This window comes from Oxyura jamaicensis, chromosome 3 (assembly GCF_011077185.1).
Source record: "Oxyura jamaicensis isolate SHBP4307 breed ruddy duck chromosome 3, BPBGC_Ojam_1.0, whole genome shotgun sequence".
Lineage (NCBI taxonomy): Eukaryota > Metazoa > Chordata > Aves > Anseriformes > Anatidae > Oxyura > Oxyura jamaicensis.
The window spans coordinates 84,642,854-84,656,707 of record NC_048895.1 but is presented as its reverse complement, the minus strand read 5'-3'; the positions used below and the strand labels follow the sequence as shown (position 1 = coordinate 84,656,707).

General features: G+C 39.8%; 2 long non-coding RNA genes across 2 annotated transcripts in view; both read right to left on the bottom strand.

Annotated features, from left to right (window-relative positions):
* Positions 1 to 13,854, bottom strand: part of LOC118165025 — a 95,433-nt gene that overhangs the window by 58,732 nt on the left and 22,847 nt on the right. The gene's annotated exons all lie outside the window — the stretch shown is intronic.
* Positions 10,307 to 13,854, bottom strand: part of LOC118165026 — a 13,138-nt gene continuing 9,590 nt past the window's right edge. The window contains exons 2-3 of the long non-coding RNA XR_004749820.1: positions 11,966 to 12,086; positions 10,307 to 10,471 (exon numbers count right to left, since the gene is read on the bottom strand). This is a non-coding gene — a long non-coding RNA (uncharacterized LOC118165026). The remainder of the gene's footprint in view (positions 10,472 to 11,965; positions 12,087 to 13,854) is intronic.

The window sequence follows — 13,854 nt, the reverse complement described above, 5'->3', positions numbered from 1 at the left end:
TTATAAAATGTATTTGTACACTGGCGTAAATTGAAAAAAAAAAAAAAAAAAAAAAAAAAAAAAAAAAAACAGCAATTACACCTTGTGTCTGCAGTTTACCATTGGAGTTCTTGCTGAAAGCTAGTCCCATGCATCATTGTCAAGCATCAGAAATAATGCCAAGTGATTTGCATAATTAAACACAATAGTATATTTCATTATGATACTTTATGAACACACTTAAAATAATTCAGGTCCAGTGGAGACTCACAAATAATCTTTGACAAATACAGTGGAGAGATTAATAGGATTTTATTGTTGTTGTTGTTGTTTCATTTTTTATTTTTTTCCCAGTCCCCTGGGAATATGAAGAAGAGACTGCCACCAGCTGGTAAAATATTTTTTTTTACCCCATTCTGCCTCGCCTCATTAATGAGATGCTTGATTTCAACCTGCTGCTGCAAGCCTCAAATCTTGGAATAATCATATTCACCCCTAGAAATCTGAACTCAGTTGGCAAAATGCTCACAGCCATGCCTTAGTCCACTCTAACCACGGGAAAAAAAAATAATAAATAAATAAATAGATAAATAAATCTATTCAATCTATTAGTTTGGTTTCCTATCCTCTTCTCTTATTTCTGGGAAATCTGTCCATCAAATTTCAGATGTTGCTCAGTGTTGTCTTCACTACTAGATGAGCAGCATGACATGGGAACTGTCATTTGTCTTTCATTTCTAGACTGTATTACAGATATTATATGATTACAGGAGATCAAGTGGGTGAAATCCTGTTTCATTTCCCCAGAGGCTGCAGATCATCCTTATATAAGATGTCACAGTTTTTAAACCCTCCTCCTGCTGTTGGCTTTCTTCCTGTGCTTCAAATGGACCTTTTTAGCCCCTGGGATGCGCATGCCCGGGGTGCCTGGTGTGAGGGCACTGTGCTGGCACATCTCCTTCACAGCCAGACCATGATGGGAGAAGATTTTGTGTTGTGTTCATCAGATTCTGATATTAGACATCTTGCAAAATGTTTCCAGTGCTGCACAAAATCACTGGAATTCTGGTGCTCAGCAGATTGTCAGCCAGCTTTATTAAGCCCATTCAAAAAACACCTGTGAGTGTAACAAATCTGGGCCAAGGGAAAACAAAAGCCAAACAGAAAAACAGACCCTCCCTTAAAAAGAACTCCTATAGGGAGGAGCAGTGTAAGTTGTGTTCATAAAGTCCTCCTGCCAGGAAGACAGAGAAAAACAAGCTTTGGGACCTGGTCCAGCTCATCACCTGGAATACAGATATGAGTGTTGCCCATGGCCACTCCTCAGCTCCCGGCCCTGCTGCCCAGCTCACTTTCTTATTCCAATTACATAGTACAAGCCAACCAGCAACTTAAACTGGGGTAGATGCAGGTAGCAGGCTGTCTCCCCACAGCACATTTGTGTGCAACCGCATCTGGTAAAATGCATATGTCCCACAGCAAACACCAAAGATGTGGCCCTCTTTGGAGACACATTGCTCTATCTGTCCTTGGCCTGATCATTTCTATCAGTAGGATATAGGATCCCTTGTGTCTCTTGGTCTGGATATAATCATAGCCACCTAATAATACCAACCCAGCTTGAACTAACCAACAATTATATCAGTGCAAAAATGGAAACAAGGAAAGAAATAACAGCCTTTCCATAAAACAGTATATTTGAACTTGGTCAAAGTGTATGAAATAGTTTGCAAGTTTGCACAGAAGTTATCTGAGTTTGTATCTGAAGATAGTGAAGAACCTTTTCCTAACACGCAGCCTGACCCTCCCCTGTCCCAGCTCCATGCCGTTCCCTTGGGTCCTGTCGCTGTCCCCAGAGAGCAGAGCTCAGCGCCTGCCCCTCTGCTCCCCTCGTGAGGGAGCTGCAGGCTGCCATGAGGCCTCCCCTCAGCCTGCTCTGCTCTGGGACAAATAAACCAAGGGACCTCAGCCCCTCCTCATATCTCTTGCCCTCCAGACCCTTCACCATCTTTACAGCCCTCCTTTGAACACTCTCTAATAGTTTTATGTCTTTCTTATGTTGTGGCACCCAAAATTGTACTTACTACTCAAAGTGAGTCTGCATTAGTGCAGAGCACAGTAGGACACTCACTTCCCTTGACTGTTTAGCAATGCTGTGACTGATGTACTCCGGTATATGGTTGGTCTTTTTGGCTGCCAGGGCACACCGCTGACTCATATGCAACTTGTCTTTGACCAGAACCCCCAGATCATTTTCCACAGGTCTGCTTTCCAGCCTTGCATCCCCCCAGTCAGTATGTATATCCAGGGTTGCCACATCACAGGTGCAGAATCTGGCACTTGCTCTTGTTAAACTTCATGCAGCCAGTGATTGCCCAGCCCTCTAATTTTTCTGTCTAGACATTTCTCAGCCTTTAAGAGAATCATCAGTTCCTCTCACTGTAGTATTTTCAGCAAACTTAGTGCACCTTTAAGTCCTGCATTCAACTTATTTATGAAAATATTGAAGAAAACCAGTCCTAAAATGGAGTTCAACAGAATCCCACTACTGGCTGGCCACCAGCCTGATGTAACCACATTTACTATAACCCTTTGAGCCTGAGCAGTCAGCCAACTGTTCACACATTGCATTATGTATTTATCTAGCTGTACACTGGACACTTTATCCAGAAGGATACTGTGAGAAATAGTATCAAAAGCTGTGCTGAAATACAAAAAGATTACATTGACTGGCTTCCCTTGGTCAGCTAGGTGGGTGACCTTGTCTTAAAAGCAAATTAAGTACATTAGGCTTTCCCCTCATGAACCTGTGTTGGCTACGACCAATGACTGCATTGTCTTTCAGGTGTTCTTCAATAACTCACAGAACAATCTTCTCCATAATTTTACCAGGCACTGAACTGAGACTGACAGACTTGTAATTACCAGGGTCTTCTTTCTTGCCCTTCTTGAAAATTGGGAAAACATTTGCCACTTTCAGTTGACTGGGATCTCTCCAGATTCCCAAGACCATTGAAAAATAATTGAGAGAGGTCTCTTAATGACATCAGTCAGCTTTTTTTGTACCCTAGGATGAGCTCATTGATTCTGAACTCTGGACCTGTGTCTATATCCTTTTTTCTCTGATCCCTTTTTGAAGCTGTTGACACCACCTGCCTCCATAAACTCCCATGGAAATGGCTTCCAGGTCACGGCCCACTATATAAAGATGTCATTTCTTTTATGTGCTTTAAACCAACTTCTCACCAGTTTCGATGACTTCCAGAAGTTTTTGTATTGAAGGAGAATACCAGTTCTACATGAACCTTAAATACCACCTCCATGATTTTATAAATGTCTGGCATATGCCACATCAGCCCTGTCCTCCCAAACTGCTCTCTTCCCAAGTCCCAGCTATTCTCTAGTTGCTACATCCCTTAATCATTTCAGTTACTTCTCCTTGTACTTTTTTTTAAAGATTATTCTGTCCTTTTTGAGATGTAAACACGAATCTGCACACAGTATCGAAGGTATAGGTGCTCTAAGGCTTTGTACAGCTGCAAAGGGATATTTTTTTCTTTTGCACTTAGTACCTGATGATACACAGTGCTTTGGGGTAAGACAGGAAGGATCCTTATCCTACTTGCAGACTTACAAACTAAAGCTTGTGAACAGGTCTGCAAGTCTTCATTACTCCTTCTATAATATTCTGTGTGTGTGTGTTTCATGATCTGGAAGCACAAATGTTGCAATGTCTTTCAGTAGTAGTATCTGTTTGTTGCCACTGTACAGGAAGCTATGCTGCTCATGAGTTTTATAGGAGTTTCTGAGCCTTCATGGTCATGAATTGAACAGCGAGCTGAAGTTTCAAAACTAAGCCCTTCTTCTTCCCCTGTGCTTTTACCATATTTGTGCTCATTTAGATGAATATGCTTGACTCTGCACATGAAATGAGCTGAGAGATGTGGCTCAGCAGACAGGTGGTAACTCAGCATGCGTCAATAACCCAGTCCCTTTGGCTCCAAACCATTGGAGAGCTTGTCAATGACAGAGGAAAGAATTAGCCTCTTGCTAAGCTTTCTGTGGAGCCCACTAGTCACAGAAGCAATCGCCTTTTGTATTTTTGGCTCTTATTTGTTCAGATTTTTTTGATCTAAACCAGGGACCTACTGGGTAAATATTTCTTGCTGATGCCATTGTAATACTTGTCTGTTGCATAGGAAGGCAAATTCAATAAAAATAAATGTATATCAAAAAAGATACAAGGGTTCATTTGTATGCATCTATGCATGTATATGTAAATTTGAAGAGGTGCAAAATTCTGAAGATGTGGATTTTAAGAATATGCTTTCTTGGCATTAAAAATATTTTTGTTTACTGTCTTAAAGAACACATGCCACTGAAAGTCACAGTAGCAATAAGAAGCCTATGACCAACAAAGGATTGGCCTTGAAGGAAAATTAAATTATGTCCAACAAAAAGAAATTAAGGTAGGAATTGAAAAAATAAAAAAAAAAATAAAAAAAAAATAATAATAATAATAAAAGTTTTATTTCCTTCAGATTTTACCTCAATTGGAGAATGAGGAATTAAAATCCATAATACACATTTCTATTCCTGTTTTTTTTGTTTTTAGAAATTATTTAAGCAATGATGGCTTTCCGTTTGAAACTGCTGTTGTAGTGCTACACTAATTATCGAACATACATAGGCATTGAACATTCGCCTCCATCAATATTGATGTTGAATTTATGTTTTAAAAAAGATGCCACGTGTTTCATAAGCAAATGCATTGAGACTCGATTCAGAATTCTGGTTTTGCATTCTGTGGTTGAAGGCCAGGTATAAATAAATTAATCAGGTTATTACATTGGCCCACACTATGAATTACAACTCTGCACACAGAGAGCAGAACATCTGACACTTGCCCTCCTGACCTGCAGAACGGCTGAAGAACTGGCACAGAAACATGAGTATGCTTTCCAAGAGATTTGAAAGTCAGCCAGCCCAGCAGAGCAGAGCACGTGCTTAAATCAAGGCAAGCTAAAATATTTTAACGTAGGCCTATCAATGAAGGTCTTCGCTCTCTCCTCTGACCTTTATGCCTTAGGTGAGAACTGTCTCCAACCATTGGTCCTTTCAATAGGAAAATACTGGCCGTTGACTACTGTTGTATAAATATAGAAAATACCACTTGATGTTTTTTCAATGCTTTTGGTGAAGACAAATTCAAGGGGTGATATTTGAGAGATTTGGGGTGCATTAGGCACAGCATTGCTAAACAGTCAAGGGAAGTGAGTTCCCTGCTCTGCTCTGCACCGCACCAGTGCAGCCCCACTTTGAGTACTGAGTACAGTTTTGGGTGCCAATAAGGGCATAAAACTATTAAGGAGTGTCCAAAGGAGGCCTACAAGGATGGAGAAGGGTCTGGAGGGCAAGAGATATGAGGTCCCTTGGTTTGCTCAGCCCAGAGCAGAGCAGGCTGAGGGGAGGCCTCATGGCAGCCTGCAGCTCCCTCACGAGGGGAGCAGAGGGGCAGGCACTGAGCTCTGCTCTCTGGGGACAGCGACAGGAGCCGAGGGGATGGCATGGAGCTGGGACAGGGGAGGGTCAGGGTGGGGGTTAGGGAAAGGTTCTGCACCCAGAGGGTGGTTGGGTACTGGGACAGGCTCCCCAGGGAACTGGTCACAACACTGAGCCTGTCAGAGTTCATGAAGCATTTGGAAAAAGCTCTCAGACATACGATCTGATTTTTGTGTGGTACTGTGTGGAGCCGGAAGTTTGACTCAGTAATCCTTGTGGGTCCCTTCCAACTCAAGATATTCTAAGATTCTATATTTTTATTCATTGTCAAAACAGAATAAACACATTTGAAAAGCAAAGTTGAAAATAAGCCATTCAAAACAAGCCTGTTAAAATAGCCAAAGGCTTAGTATGTATTAATCACTTTTGGCATGTAAATACCCCTCTGACATCAGTAGAGGAAATACAATACATCCAAATGATGGCAATAAAGCACCACCTACTCATCAGGTGGGGAAAATATAATATGGAGAAGACCCGGGGAGGTGTATAGTGGTCTTCTCATTGGTGCTTGATCACTGGTCAACATGAGAGGGGACTTAGCTGTATGATCTCCTGCACCCCTCTCCTCCTTCCTTGCTGCAGGGTGAGTGCTTGGAAGCAGTCACAGCATAGCAGGGTCTAGGAGCACAGCTCACTGCTTTCTTTGCTGATGGAAATTTTGGTCCATGCAATGAATGTATTTATTTGTAAAGAGGGGATCAAAGATGGAATCTAGAAGTATCTCATGACAGCCAGAAAAGGACTTGGGCGTTCTGGTGTATGAAAAGTTTGACATGAGCCAGCAATGTGTTCTTGCAGCCCAGAAGGCCAACTACATCCTGGGCTGCATCAACAGAGGAGTGGCCAGCAGGTGGAGGGAGATGATTGTCCCCCTCTGCTCTGCCCTTTCACAAGGCCCCACATGGAGTGCTGCATCCAAGTCTAGGGCCCCCAGCACAAGAAAGATGTGGGGCTGTTAAGAGTGGGTCCAGAGGACAGCCATGAAGTTGATCAGAGGGCTGGAGCACCTCTCCTATGAGGAAAGACTGAGAGAGCTGGGGCTGTGCAACCTGGAGAAGAGAAAGCTCTAGTGAGACCTCATTGAGGCCTTTCAGTACCTAAAAGGGGCTTATAAAAAAGATGGAGAGTGACTTATTACAAAGGCAGATAGTGTCGGGACAAGGAGAAACAGTTTTAAGCTAAAAGAGATTTAGATTAGATGTTAGGAGGAAATTCTTCAGTCAGAGGATGGTGAGGCATTGGCACAGGTTGCCCAAAGAAGCTGTGAATGCCCCATTCCTGCAGGTGCTCAAGGCCAGGTTGGACAAGGCCCCAGGAAACATGATCCCTGTGGCATCCCTGCCTATGGCGGGGGTGGGGGTGTGTGGAAATAAATGATCTTTAAGGTCCATTCCAACTCAAGCCATTCTATGGTTCTATGATTTACTATGTATTGCTTTTATGATATAGCACAATAGTTGTGCATAGCATTATGATATATTAAGTGAACAGTTCTTGTCTTATAATTTTATGACATGATGTATGTGATGAATGAAATACATGTGCATATAAATAAATACATGTATGAGTATACTTTTAAACACATAGATCCCAGTGCTGACAGCACAGAAATAAGGAAGTCAGTTTCTTGCTTGCTTAAAAGAGCTGTTAGTTTTCAGCCTGTCCGGGGAAAAAAAATAAAAATCAAGTACAATGCTGGGAAAAAAAAAGGGGGGGGGGGAGGGGGGAGAGTGGGGGGGAAGTTGCTGTTAATGATGACAAACTGAAGCAAACTGAAGTCTACACTGGCAAATACACCAGCTGTAAAAACAGTCTTTGACTTCTCATGAATGAGTTGCTAAAGACAACCTTAGTCAATTAACAAGCCATTCTTCAGCTACCTAACAGATAGCTCAGCATGGTCACAGCTTGCCTTGGCCCTCACCTTACAGCTCAGTTGTTTCCCAACACAGTGCACAATACAAGCCCACATTTCTCCAGCTGCCTTCACTAGATGAATACAAATAGAAAAAGATGCTGAAAAAGCCAGAGGAACCTGATCAGAAATTAATAGCTTAGGTCAGGTTACCTTCAAGCTTTCCTTTCAACACAAAATACAGAAAATTTACGCATTGCCTCACAGAAGAAATTTGCCTCTGATGTGTGAAATACACTCTGTGGGATCTGATTCTGGACGAGTTGTCATGTGTTGCAGGCTTGGTTGATTACCTCCTAGCTGGACTCTTATTAAGCTACACTGAAGGATGATCCAGTTCTGGATTTCTAGATGTCCCTTTGAACCAGAAATGTGATGGGCTTTTTCTCTCCCATTAGTCTGTTTTGTACATTTAATTGGGTACCTGCATTTCCTTTGCCACCACAAAACAGGCAGTCCAACAATCAGTATTTAATCTGGGATGGGAACGTCTGCAGCAGTTTATGTCCTGTCTTCCTTCTAACAGATGAGCAGTTTTCATAATCGCAATATCCCATATTCCATGATGTGACTGTGAACCCATCTTGATGTATTCCCAAGGGATCAGGTTCCTAAGACCTCTGCAAAGGGGCAGAGGAAAGCAAAACTTCTCCCGACAGTCTTTTCAGAGTTCCCAGGGCTTTGGCCAGAGGTAGGACAACTCTGCTGCTGTCTACAAGCTGGTAAAGCAAAGGAGAGGTCAAACTAAAGTGGATTTGACCTTGATCAGCTGTTAGACTTTTCAACATCTCCAAGCTGTGCAGAAACTGAACAAGTTTTTCAGAAAGAGAATATGGATGTAAGATCTAATGAAGATGAATATTGAGCATTTCAGCTCTCTGTCCTTAGAATGGGAATATCACTTTCTCACCCCAGAGAGGTGCATGTTTAGGTTTCATAGCCAACAAACTGGGATGTCTAGCAGGAAAGTTTCTTTTAAAACTAAGAATTCTCAGGGAAATAACATAATTGCATAAATAATTCGGTATCAACATAAAGAAAAAAAAAAAAAAAAAGAGAGAGAGAGAGAATAAAAATTAAAAGCTGGAAATGGAAAGTGCCAGAGGAAATGTAACCTAGAGAAAGATTTAGGCTTCTTAAAAGAAGACTTTATCTCTCATCTAGCCTTCCATTAATTGGTCTTCCCTAGTGAGAACATGCCCAACAGTCATACCTTCCATCATGAATGTAGTTTAAATGTTCATTTGTATTTTGGTGCTGGAAATGCCATAGAACCTTCTGGGAGTCTCTTTTAACCCATATTTGTGAACACTGCTATGATACAGTAATGCCCAAATGTTGTTCAGAACATGATAGTAATATTTCTAAAACAAAGTATGGAGTGCGTACAGTTTTGACATCCATAATATGTGGCTATGCAAGGAGTAATATACAAGTTCCAAACTTCTGTCTACTGGGTTTTGAAGAGATATGATGATTTCTGAAGAGAGAAGTGCAGGAAGGTGATGAAAGCAAACAGATATGTATTTTAGGCTTTAAAAGGACCCACGTACATAGATAAATCATAAAGGAGTTCTGCATTGTAGCAAGGGAAAAAAAAAAATGTAAGTTCTGTAATATTCCCTTAATATAAGTAAAAAGTAAATATCCTTTGAAAGACTAGAGGAGTCCTCTGTCCTATCTTAAAGAGTTTGGTTAATCACTTTAATCACACTTCTTGCACTTTTCTACTCAGCTGCATAATGATTTCTATGCTTATGCATGAAAATGCCATATTTGTATTGCTTACAACAGCACAAGTAGCAAGCTTAAAAAAATACAGGATTGGCTTCACTTAATTGTTATCATAGGTAAGGCTTAGGCTAAATCATTCCTCCAGATACTTCCAGATGGTGTTTCAGAGAAGGTAGGTGAGGCTCCAGCTCTGAATTACCTTCAGAGGATATTTCTTTCTCCACAACCACAGCAGAAGTTTGAAGAGACTGTTCTCATAAATCTGGTACCTAGGCATGACTCCTAATTCTGGTAGTTGTAAATGCTTTCAGTAGTTTCAGATGCTCTTCACATGTGCTTTCCTTAGGACTGTGGCCAACATGCAGAATGCTCCATTGTTTAATGAGAGGAAGGAAACTACTGTTTGGCTCAGTAATTTGGATCCATTTTTGTCAACATTGCCCATCATCTCTCTTGCCATTCAGGAAAGTGGAATTCCAAAGAAATCAGACTTCATTAATTAAGCCAGAATATTTTTTTCAGAACTATTACTGGATTACATTCAATAAGAATTGCAAATCTTCTTACATGTCAGGGTATCTTGCCAAAATATTTTCAAAAATAATCATTTCATGGTGCCTGACTAAGTAACACAATTTGAACATCCCTTTCCAAACACATGCTGTGCCTTTTTAGATACAACTTTTCGGCCAACTGTTTCTCTGTGACAATCTCATCAACTCTTCCAAGAAACTTCTCTACATAAAATTATCCAACCTTTATTCACTGGGTGCATGTGCTTATTGGGCACTTGTTATCTCTACAGGTATACCTGCTTGACACAATGCAGTGCTGCACAGAGAAACTTATACAAGCTCTGAAGAAATCAGAGAGGCATCCACATCTGCATTAGACTTCTCTTTACCTAAGACTAAAGCATCCAGCCTTGAAAGTGTCCTCCTCTGCTCTGCACTAGGGCTGCCACTCTGGCTCTGGATCCTAAAGTAGATCATTCATTAAATTGTGCTGTCTACGTACCTCTTCCCCTCGGATTTCAAAGCAATGTTTTTTCCTCCTATGGAGACAAAGTGGGAGCTATCAGAAGCCTGCAAAAAATATTAGGCTGAGTTTTATTTAGAGAAAGTAGTGAATACAAGACAACAAATCCCACAGAAACAGCTTCAAGGCAAATGTGTCATCTGGTGTCTTCATGCCCTCAGGTGGTGAAGGCTTCTTCCCTTTTCACATTTACAGACACGGATGAGGGAGCCAAGCAGTGATACAATACTTGGAGCTGTGCTACAAGAAAGAAATGTGACTGTGAGGCATAAATTAACACTAAAGTGAATAACTTTAAATTATATTGAGAAACACTCGTTTTAGCACAGTGGAAGTTTAAGGTTGACATTTAGTTTAAACTAGTTGTCTAAACTCCCTCTTCCATGAGGTTAGGTGGGTTCCTTACAGGTAACTCTCTAGGGGGAAGGAGTTACACAAGATGAACAAATGGAGTAAGACAAGCTCTGTAGAACTACTCCCTTATTCTTCCCTGTTAAGGGCTGCCACATCTTTCAGATCTGTCGTGCGGGTTTTCTTCTAAGACCCACGACAGAAAAAAGTCTGCCTACAGGTTCTCTTCAGCACTGGGAAGCTTCTCACACAAATTTACTTCTTATGCAAAATCTGTTCAGTGAAGTTTCCTTCAGCTTTCTTTCAAAATGTGCACTGAACAAAGGGGGGCTTTATTATTATTATTTGCTTTTGCTTCTGCCGGTTTTCTATTCCCCTCTGTTAAAATTTTACAAGAAGGCCACTAATCAAATCTGAATTTAAATAAAAATCCTATTGCATTATCTTTTATTGTTGGTACTATTGCTCTCATAATGCTAAGTAATGTTAATGGATAAAGAAAAAAAAATTTCATGGCATTTCTTGTTTCGCATTGAACTTATGACAGATTTTGCTAGATCAAGTATGGTCTGGTCTATTTTATTGCAAAATAATTCACATTTTCTTTTTCATTTTCTGCAAAGGCTACAGATAAGCAATTATTTTATGCAGAATACTAAACAAACTATAGCCATATACATATCTAAATAGACCACTCATTAATACATTCATGAGATAGAACTCTTATGCATTCCAAACATTTTTGCAAGTAATTTATACATTTTGAACAGGGATGTTGCATTTTCAATGCAAGCTCTAATTCTAAGGAATGCTGTACCTCTGTACTAGTGCAGTCAGCATTTTGCCAGCCACTCCTACCCTTTGCTTTCATTCATTTCTACATGCCTTTTGTCTTTGCATTTGATTCTATTAGCATTAAGATCAATCACAAGATTCCTGCTGGGAGCTGAGGGAGATGTCTAAATCCAGTATTTATGATATCTAAATCCAATATTTGTCACCATTCCTCTCTAACACTAGCTGCAAACTGGTGTCTGCTCTTCTAACTCATCAGTTTTAGATCTTTAACTGTTTAGGTCTTTCTTGATTTAAAACAAAAATAAAAATATGAACATGAAAAACCTTTCAAATAATGCTGCCTTGTATTAACATCCTAGGATTTTTGCACAGTTCGTTTTCTAATTTAATGTCATATATTCACAGTTGTGCTACTTGTTTAGCTACACAGTCCCCACAGGACAAAAGGTTAATTTCTCTGGTTTTCACAAGAGCTGAGCAAGCAAAGCTCACATTCACTGGATGTTTATGAGTTTTCAGAGTGCACAAAATACACCAACTTACAAGAACACACCAACTGCAGCCATTCAGATAAGGAAAACCAACCTGAAGATCTGCAGATTGTAGAAAGGTCTACCCCAGAACTTTCTTTTTGTGAAATAGTTCCTTCATTACCACCATACTGTGGTGACTCTTCTTGAGAAATACACTTCTGATAGTTTTCACACTGGATAGAAAAAATTAAGTACATTTTTTCCCTTTAATACCAGCTCACTAGCAAAAGGAAAGTAAGTAACAGTTATAACTATTCTCATATCATTTTTACAGTCTGAGAATGCATAGTTCATGTAAGATTGCTCATCTTAGTAAATATAAATGTTGTAAAAACACTTTAATTATGAATACTTGCCACTGGATATCATTTTTAATCCAGTTAAGATTGATGGTGGATGACAGACCAGCAAAGTAAATACCATTTTAATCAAAACAATTGTTGTAACTGAACTCTGTTATTTCACTACTGTCATCGCCTTCAGTAACATGGAAAATGAAAATTATTTCTCTGATATTTCCAAACTTTGAATTTCAAGACTCTCACTACTGTGAAATAAACAGAAATGTTTTCATTTGTTTTTGTTTGTTTTTTTTTGTTTTGTTTTGTTTTGTTTCTTGTTTCTTGTTTTTTTTTAATCAATATTTACTCTTGTAAAACAGATGCCATGGGAAATATAAAATTTTAAACTGTCTTTTCTGTTAGACTGGTAAATTAGCACACAATTCACTGATGTTTTAAGTTCCTGTGTTACCACAGAGTTTAAGATACTTCTGAACAACACATACCATTTATATGCATATATACAGCTCCATCTTCCAGGTTCCTAAATTTGTCCCAGAATTACCACAGATTTCATTAGGTGTTGTTTAGACCAAGATTGTTATTTCCAAACAAGTGATAAGGAATGAATCAGCAGTGAAGATGGTCTGTGGATATGAATTTGATGTAATCTAGAAGGCTGGAGGACTTTTCAGAATACTGGAAAATTGCTACAAAAACAGTGTGCTTCCTTAGGAGTGACAATATGAGGGTTAAAAAGAGGAGCACAATCCTCTTTTGTGAGGATTTTGAGGGAGTGTGTGGCTGTGTGCATCACTGCCTTATCAACATCACCTTTATCGATTATAAATATTCAAAACCCATAAAACAGGCAAGTGTTAGAATTTGGCTTTTAAAAACAATAAATTTTGGTTTCTTTTTACTTTCCTTCTGATTTGTCTTTGGAGAAAATTAGAGTCATGCTTTTGAGTTTTTCACTGTAACCAGTAAGACTAACAGCTGTTTATGGACTCTTTTTGAAATAAGGGACCTATCTTCTGTAACCACTTGTTTCCAGGAATGAAGGCTTTGACTGAAAAAATAACCACTGCATAACTTGACATCTATTGTTCCCCATAAAGAGCTGGCAATTCTGAAATGCAGCACAGCTTTCCAGAAATAAGAGGGAAACTGGAACTACACAGTTTTATCAGATAACATAAAAGAAAACAAAAGTGTTACCATAGTTGTTAGTAGGCACAGGGAAAACAGGAGCTACTTGGTAGCCGAGCACATCCTGTACTTTAGGGCTGTTCAGAATCTGGGATTGTTTCCAGTGTTACCTTTAGTCACCTCCAGTGCTGGACCCGAGGATTTTCTAATAAACACTGGCCTTCAAAAATCTGGAGACAATGATGAAGACGGTGAGATATGGTATCTGTGAAGCAAGCAGGTATATTAAGTTTTCATCTCTATGCAACTCAGAAAGGGTTGAACTAAAAACATATGGGGACAGCTCAGGACCTCCTGATGAAATGCACAAAATATCAGAGCTAATAAAAAGGCATTCAGCTGACTCTCTACACCACCAGGTAAGTGTCCATTCACCCCTGAAAATAAAATTTTAAAAAAAAAAAAGGAAAGGAAAGGAAAGGAAAGGAAAGGAAAGGAAAGGAAAGGA